At 34.6% G+C, this 7,464-nt stretch overlaps 1 long non-coding RNA gene across 2 annotated transcripts; it reads right to left on the reverse strand.

Moving 5' to 3' along the window:
• Nucleotides 1-1,255: 1,255 nt before the first annotated feature.
• Nucleotides 1,256-4,858, reverse strand: LOC146934855 (uncharacterized). Of its 2 annotated transcripts, none has more exons than XR_015030063.1 (7): nucleotides 4,587-4,858; nucleotides 4,279-4,398; nucleotides 2,970-3,044; nucleotides 2,730-2,877; nucleotides 2,534-2,639; nucleotides 2,269-2,439; nucleotides 1,256-1,590 (listed from the first exon to the last, which is right to left on the reverse strand). It is a non-coding gene; the product is annotated as an uncharacterized LOC146934855 (long non-coding RNA). The 2 variants fall into 2 exon arrangements; XR_015030064.1 differs by having other exon boundaries at nucleotides 1,256-1,600.
• Nucleotides 4,859-7,464: the final 2,606 nt, after the last annotated feature.

Consider the following 7,464-nt stretch of genomic DNA (forward strand, 5'->3'; position numbering starts at 1 on the left):
TTTACCTATCCAACGAATTGTCACATGCTAAGATTCAATTCAAATCGACCACTTTCTGGGCCTCCCTAAATTGACGAGGAAATTTTCTTAACATCCATTTTGGCCGAATTTTTAGAGAATGTAAAAATAAACCATGGAAGTCGTAGATATGTTGTTTACCTATCCAACGAATTGTCACATTCTAAGATTCAATTAAAACCGGCCACTTTCTGGGCCTCCCTAAAATGACGAGGAAATTTTCTTAACATCCATTTTGGCCGGATTTTTAAAGAATGTAAAAATAAACAATGGAAGTCGGTTTTCCTATCCAACGAATTGTCACATGCTAAGATTCAATTAAAATCGGCCACTTTCTGGGCCTCCCTAAATTGACGAGGAAATTTTCTTAACATCCATTTTGGCCGAATTTTTAGAGAATGTAAAAATAAACCATGGAAGTCGTAGCTATGTTGTTTACCTATCCAACGAATTGTCATATGCTAAGATTCAATTCAAATCGACCACTTTCTGGGCCTCCCTAAATTGACGAGGAAATTTTCTTAACATCCATTTTGGCCGAATTTTTAGAGAATGTAAAAATAAACCATGGAAGTCGTAGATATGTTGTTTACCTATCCAACGAATTGTCACATTCTAAGATTCAATTAAAACCGGCCACTTTCTGGGCCTCCCTAAAATGACGAGGAAATTTTCTTAACATCCATTTTGGCCGAATTTTTAAAGAATGTAAAAATAAACAATGGAAGTCGGTTTCACTACAAAAAAACGCGTGTTTTCCGGCGGCTAAAAAATGAATGTTCTGGCGGTTTTAGCCGCCACTATGCACTTTTCTGGCGTTTTAAAAACTGCCGAAATTTTGCCTGCCACAATGTTTAAAGCGGCAGTTTTTACGTAGCCGCCATGTTGTCCGCCGCTATATACTTGGTTTAAAGTGGCGGTTATTTAATTGTATATAGCGGCAGTTTCAAACGCCATTATGTACATAATTATGACAAAGCCAATAGGTGTTTCTGGCATTTTTGACTGCCGTAACATGCAGAAAGTACCGGCAGTTTTAACCGCCAGAAAGTACTCCTAATACCTATGTATGTAGTGGCATGTCCAACTGCCAGAATTTACCTCTGATATTTAACCATTGAGCTGCCACAATTGACATATAAAATGCCACAATGCTCAAAAAATTGAAATTATTTTATTAATAATATTATTATTTCATAGGAATATATAATTGTACATTTCTATTTTTTGAATAAAATTAAAGGACAAACAAATTTTGAACATTGTCATTGATATATTTATAATTCAACTCAATATCCATTCTCAAAATAAACAAGTCTCAAATATAAACAAGTCTCCAAACATGAAGTTACACAAACCATTGCCACCATCTTTAGCTATTCTCATAATAACAAGTTTCAAAACATAAAAATGACTACACAACTAATGTCACTAAAATTAGGACTCTCATGCTCCACGGGCATTGCTTTCATATGATGATCTAGTTGGCTGAAATGTATGGTTTTGGCACTTTGCCCACATCCAAAAATGTTGGTACTCAACTGGTATGCCAAACTCTTTCGCAACTTCTTCCTGATCAAAGCTTCATTATCAGAAAAATATGAAATAAATTCAAATAATAATTAGTTTTATAGGACATCTAAAGCCAAATAGATCAACAATACCAAAGCATGAAGAAGTAAACAAGGAATGTGACACTGTGCTGTCTAGTGTTTATTCATGAAAGAAGGGTACAACATTGAAACAATAGAAGCTTGTAACTACTTGAGATAATCACATGAACTGACTAGCCCCATGTTTGGACAAACTTCAATCAAAAACCTAATTGATTAAAAATAATGTTGCTAAATCCTATTAATGTCATTAGGTGTTGGAGATTCACCTCCTACGTTTGATGCCTGCAGAAACTATTATAATTGTTAACTCATATTAAGTAAGATATTACTGCCAATTCAACAACCTAAGAAAAGTAAAAGTTATTATCAAAGTAAAAGCTTGGAAGACAGTATTATCCAAAATCAATTTTTCATAATTGATGAATATAAAGATTGATGATGAAAAACTTAGAGAAATGCATTTAATTGATAAAAAAAAATTAGCAGTATTGATTTCATTAGCCCAATAGCATTCAGATACATTTTGTAAAATATCATCAAATAATATCAATGCTTCCAAAGCTTAATGTAGCGCCGGTACTACTCCAGAAAGACACATGCACGAAATCATAAATGCATTGAGTAGTTGTTATACCTGTTGAGTATCATTGGGAAATAAGGCAGCAGCTAACTCTGAGTCTCATTAATTCAGTCCTCATCATCTGCGTCCTCCCTTATCAAAGATAGATCATCAGAGTGTTGATGGGCCTTTTGCAAGATACTTGAGATCATCTGGTACTGTACTTGATATGTCGGGGTTCATAATCTAAAATGACAATGAAAAATGTCTTAGAACTTTCATAAATTTATAAACATCCATGAAATGATCAGTAACAACTTTGTTATATATTTAACCTTACCCTTCGAGGAAACCAGTCCATGAAATCTTTATTTACTATTTTCTCTATCTCTGTTGTTGTCGGTCTACGTCCCTTAGATTTCCTCCGCAAGTAATCCTAAAATTCACTACATAAACAATCAATATCAATTTAGGATTCTAAATATCATATATGTCTTTCCAAATCTGATATCATTTACAAATTGTGAGGTACTCACTCTATATAAGGCTTGACTTGTGGACAATTAATTGTAAGTACATCAGCAGGTTGATGTTCAAATGCAAAATTCAAAAAGTGAATTATCCCATTTTCATATTCAGGTGTGCCTAGTGGTTTGCAAATCCATGATCTATCAATTGACATGACTACAAAATAAAAAAAATTAAAGCATTGCATCATTGATGATGAATTAAGATATAGCATGACAGTGTAAAGGTACAAGGAACACATCTCATACCTCCTGCACAGTTTTGTGATTTTAGACGGCAATTTTGGTGCAGCGGCGATTAATGTGCTGACAGTTATAGCAGTTCTATGAGTCAAACAGAAAATAAAGTGTTAAAAGTATAGTACAGAACTAATTGAAGTATATTTGAATCACAAGGAAATGAAAATCAATTAATATTTGAGACAAACAGAAAATAAAGTGTTAAAAGTATAGTACAGAACTAAATAAAGTGTCTTTCTTAACATTAAAAAAGCTTGTTAGAACCCATTAATGTTAATCAGAACCGCTCACTTGTTGAGCAGCAGTATCTCCCTCAACCAACATTGTCTTTTTTTATTCATATATGCAGAATCACTAAATCCACCGGCAATTGGTGCATTTGTATACGTTTTCCCAGTTTAAAATGAATTAAAATTTGTCATTATAAGTTTCTTTTAATATTTATTTTATCATATGAGCAGCTGAAGTTTTTTCAAACTGGCCCATGGTTTAAAATCTTTGAAATTGGCCTCATTCTCGTGCAATGTTGCTAGTTGTTGTTGTTTTTGTTTTTGGTGTGACATGATTGGTTTTTGGTAAAGTTAAATAAATACTTTTACAAATTGTTCCTTTTGGGTAAAGTTAAATAAATACAACTCATAGGTGAAGGCCAGAACATCTGCTTAATAACAAACCCAATCCAGCAGTATCATAAGAAAAAAATTGAAAAAGAAATGCAGGAAGGAAAGAAAGAACATGTATTCCAATGTCAAAGCGCTTCAAGAACGAGTTAACAGGTTTTACACAACTTACTGTCATGCCTAAAACACACAAAAAAAACACATACAAGGACCCAAAATGCAATCCAAGCCGCATCAAGACACACCATAGCAGAAAAAACAACAGAGGCCTGCCACTTCTGCTGGACCAGCAGTCAAACAGCACCACTCAGACACCAAAAACAGGCACAAACAGAGATGAAAAAACTCCACTACCTCCTCTTAACTACTCTTATTTTCCCTTTATTCTATCCCTTATCAACTCCTAACTACTAAGATAAGAACAATGATACTCTATCCTTTGATTGTACAGTAGAAAGGTTCCACCAACAAACTAAAATGAAGTAACAAGTATAGAACTCAACCAAAATTAAAATAACCAGGCTAGAGACTAATTATTCATCAAAACATAAAAAAATGGAAATAAAATAAACATAAAACAAAAAAATCATAAACGTGTTATTTGATGGAACATATTGTATAAACATAAAAAGTGAATCACATAAAACAACTGTAATAAAAAAACATGTTAGTTATTTGAAAGGGTCCTTTTCACAAACCTCTAGATCCTCCTGATTTGGCAGCAAACCTCCTCAAATAATCAAAATCTCTAGCTTAATCAAAACCTTCTCAAATAATCAACAGTAGATCTGCTTGTTTTTTCACAAATCTCAGTTTTTCTACCAGCAAAACAAAAACAAAAAAATCAATAACGAAAACAACAACAAATTCCAAAAGCAGAAAGTCTTACTCATATAATCAAAATTGAACCTTATAATCAAAACTGAACCTTGTTAACCAACTAAAATCAAGAATAATACAAAGATGAGGGTTTGGGTATTTCAGACTAAGCAAACTTCAAACTCACCAAGTTGAGAGAAGACTTCGACAGGGACCAAAGATGAGGGTTACAGATCGGCAACATTGAGGAATAGTTTGGGTCTTTGAGGGTTTTGCAATCGGTTGAAGATTGGGTTTGAGGGAATCGAATGTTGGGTGTTTGAGGGTTTTGGAATGAATTGAAAAAGATTGAGGAATCGGTGAAGACAAGGACGGGAATAGAAGAAAGATTGAGGAAGAAAGGGTTAGTTAGAAGAGATGGAAATAGTGAGGGTTTTTGGAAGCTTGGAGAATGTTTGGAAAAAGATCTAAGTGTTGTTATAAAATATTTTATGTCAACGGAAAAGGACAAAAGAAAAAGATGGAGGGATTTTCTAAAAAATTGGGGAAAACAAAGAGGGAAGTTAGTGCGCCATTGGGAAAATTAAAATGGTTGATACCGGCAGTCTAAAATGCCATAATACACAATGTTAATTATGCAATTAAATTTTGTTAATACTGGCGGTCAAAACCGCCGCAATGTACTGTAGATAGCGGCGGCTAGAACAACTGCCGCAATATACCGGATATAGTGGCGGTTTATAGGGACCGCCGGTACAAAACCGCCGGAATTAACGCGTTTTTTTGTAGTGTTTTCCTATCCAACGAATTGTCACATGCTAAGATTCAATTAAAATCGGCCACTTTCTGGGCCTCCCTAAATTGACGGGGAAATTTTCTTAACATCCATTTTGGCCGAATTTTTAGATAATGTAAAAATAAACCACGGAAGTCGTAGCTATGTTGTTTACCTATCCAACGAATTGTCACATGCTAAGATTCAATTCAAATCGGCCACTTTCTGGGCCTCCCTAAATTGAAGAGGAAATTTTCTTAACATCCATTTTGGCCGAATTTTTAGAGAATGTAAAAATAAACCATGGAAGTCGTAGATATGTTGTTTACCTATCCAACGAATTGTCACATTCTAAGATTCAATTAAAACCGGCCACTTTCTGGGCCTCCCTAAAATGACGAGGAAATTTTCTTAACATCCATTTTGGCCGAATTTTTAAAGAATGTAAAAATAAACCATGGAAGTCGTAGCAATGTTGTTTTCCTATCCAACGAATTGTCACATGCTAAGATTCAATTAAAATCGGCCACTTTCTGGGCCTCCCTAAATTGTCGAGGAAATTTTCTTAACATCCATTTTGGCCGAATTTTTAGATAATGTAAAAATAAACCACGGAAGTCGTAGCTATGTTGTTTACCTATCCAACGAATTGTCACATGCTAAGATTCAATTAAAATCGGCCACTTTGTGGGCCTCCCTAAATTGACGAGGAAATTTTCTTAACATCCATTTTGGCCGAATTTTTAGAGAATGTAAAAATAAACCATGGAAGTCGTAGCTATGTTGTTTACCTATCCAACGAATTGTCACATGCTAAGATTCAATTAAAATCGGCCACTTTGTGGGCCTCCCTAAATTGACGAGGAAATTTTCTTAACATCCATTTTGGCCGAATTTTTAGAGAATGTAAAAATAAACCATGGAAGTCGTAGCTATGTTGTTTACCTATCCAACGAATTGTCACATGCTAAGATTCAATTCAAATCGGCCACTTTCTGGGCCTCCCTAAATTGAAGAGGAAATTTTCTTAACATCCATTTTGGCCGAATTTTTAGAGAATGTAAAAATAAACCATGGAAGTCGTAGATATGTTGTTTACCTATCCAACGAATTGTCACATTCTAAGATTCAATTAAAACCGGCCACTTTCTGGGCCTCCCTAAAATGACGAGGAAATTTTCTTAACATCCATTTTGGCCGAATTTTTAAAGAATGTAAAAATAAACCATGGAAGTCGTAGCAATGTTGTTTTCCTATCCAACGAATTGTCACATGCTAAGATTCAATTAAAATCGGCCACTTTCTGGGCCTCCCTAAATTGTCGAGGAAATTTTCTTAACATCCATTTTGGCCGAATTTTTAGATAATGTAAAAATAAACCACGGAAGTCGTAGCTATGTTGTTTACCTATCCAACGAATTGTCACATGCTAAGATTCAATTAAAATCGGCCACTTTGTGGGCCTCCCTAAATTGACGAGGAAATTTTCTTAACATCCATTTTGGCCGAATTTTTAGAGAATGTAAAAATAAACCATGGAAGTCGTAGCTATGTTGTTTACCTATCCAACGAATTGTCACATGCTAAGATTCAATTCAAATCGACCACTTTCTGGGCCTCCCTAAATTGACGAGGAAATTTTCTTAACATCCATTTTGGCCGAATTTTTAGAGAATGTAAAAATAAACCATGGAAGTCGTAGATATGTTGTTTACCTATCCAACGAATTGTCACATTCTAAGATTCAATTAAAACCGGCCACTTTCTGGGCCTCCCTAAAATGACGAGGAAATTTTCTTAACATCCATTTTGGCCGGATTTTTAAAGAATGTAAAAATAAACAATGGAAGTCGGTTTTCCTATCCAACGAATTGTCACATGCTAAGATTCAATTAAAATCGGCCACTTTCTGGGCCTCCCTAAATTGACGAGGAAATTTTCTTAACATCCATTTTGGCCGAATTTTTAGATAATGTAAAAATAAACCACGGAAGTCGTAGCTATGTTGTTTACCTATCCAACGAATTGTCACATGCTAAGATTCAATTAAAATCGGCCCCTTTCTGGGCCTCCCTAAATTGACGAGGAAATTTTCTTAACATCCATTTTGGCCGAATTTTTAGAGAATGTAAAAATAAACCATGGAAGTCGTAGCTATGTTGTTTACCTATCCAACGAATTGTCACATGCTAAGATTCAATTCAAATCGACCACTTTCTGGGCCTCCCTAAATTGACGAGGAAATTTTCTTAACATCCATTTTGGCCAAATTTTTAGAGAATGTAAAAAT

The sequence above is a fragment of the Medicago sativa genome, chromosome 3 (genome assembly GCF_051527215.1).
Source record: "Medicago sativa cultivar Bolivia chromosome 3, Bolivia_mono, whole genome shotgun sequence".
Taxonomy (NCBI): domain Eukaryota; kingdom Viridiplantae; phylum Streptophyta; class Magnoliopsida; order Fabales; family Fabaceae; genus Medicago; species Medicago sativa.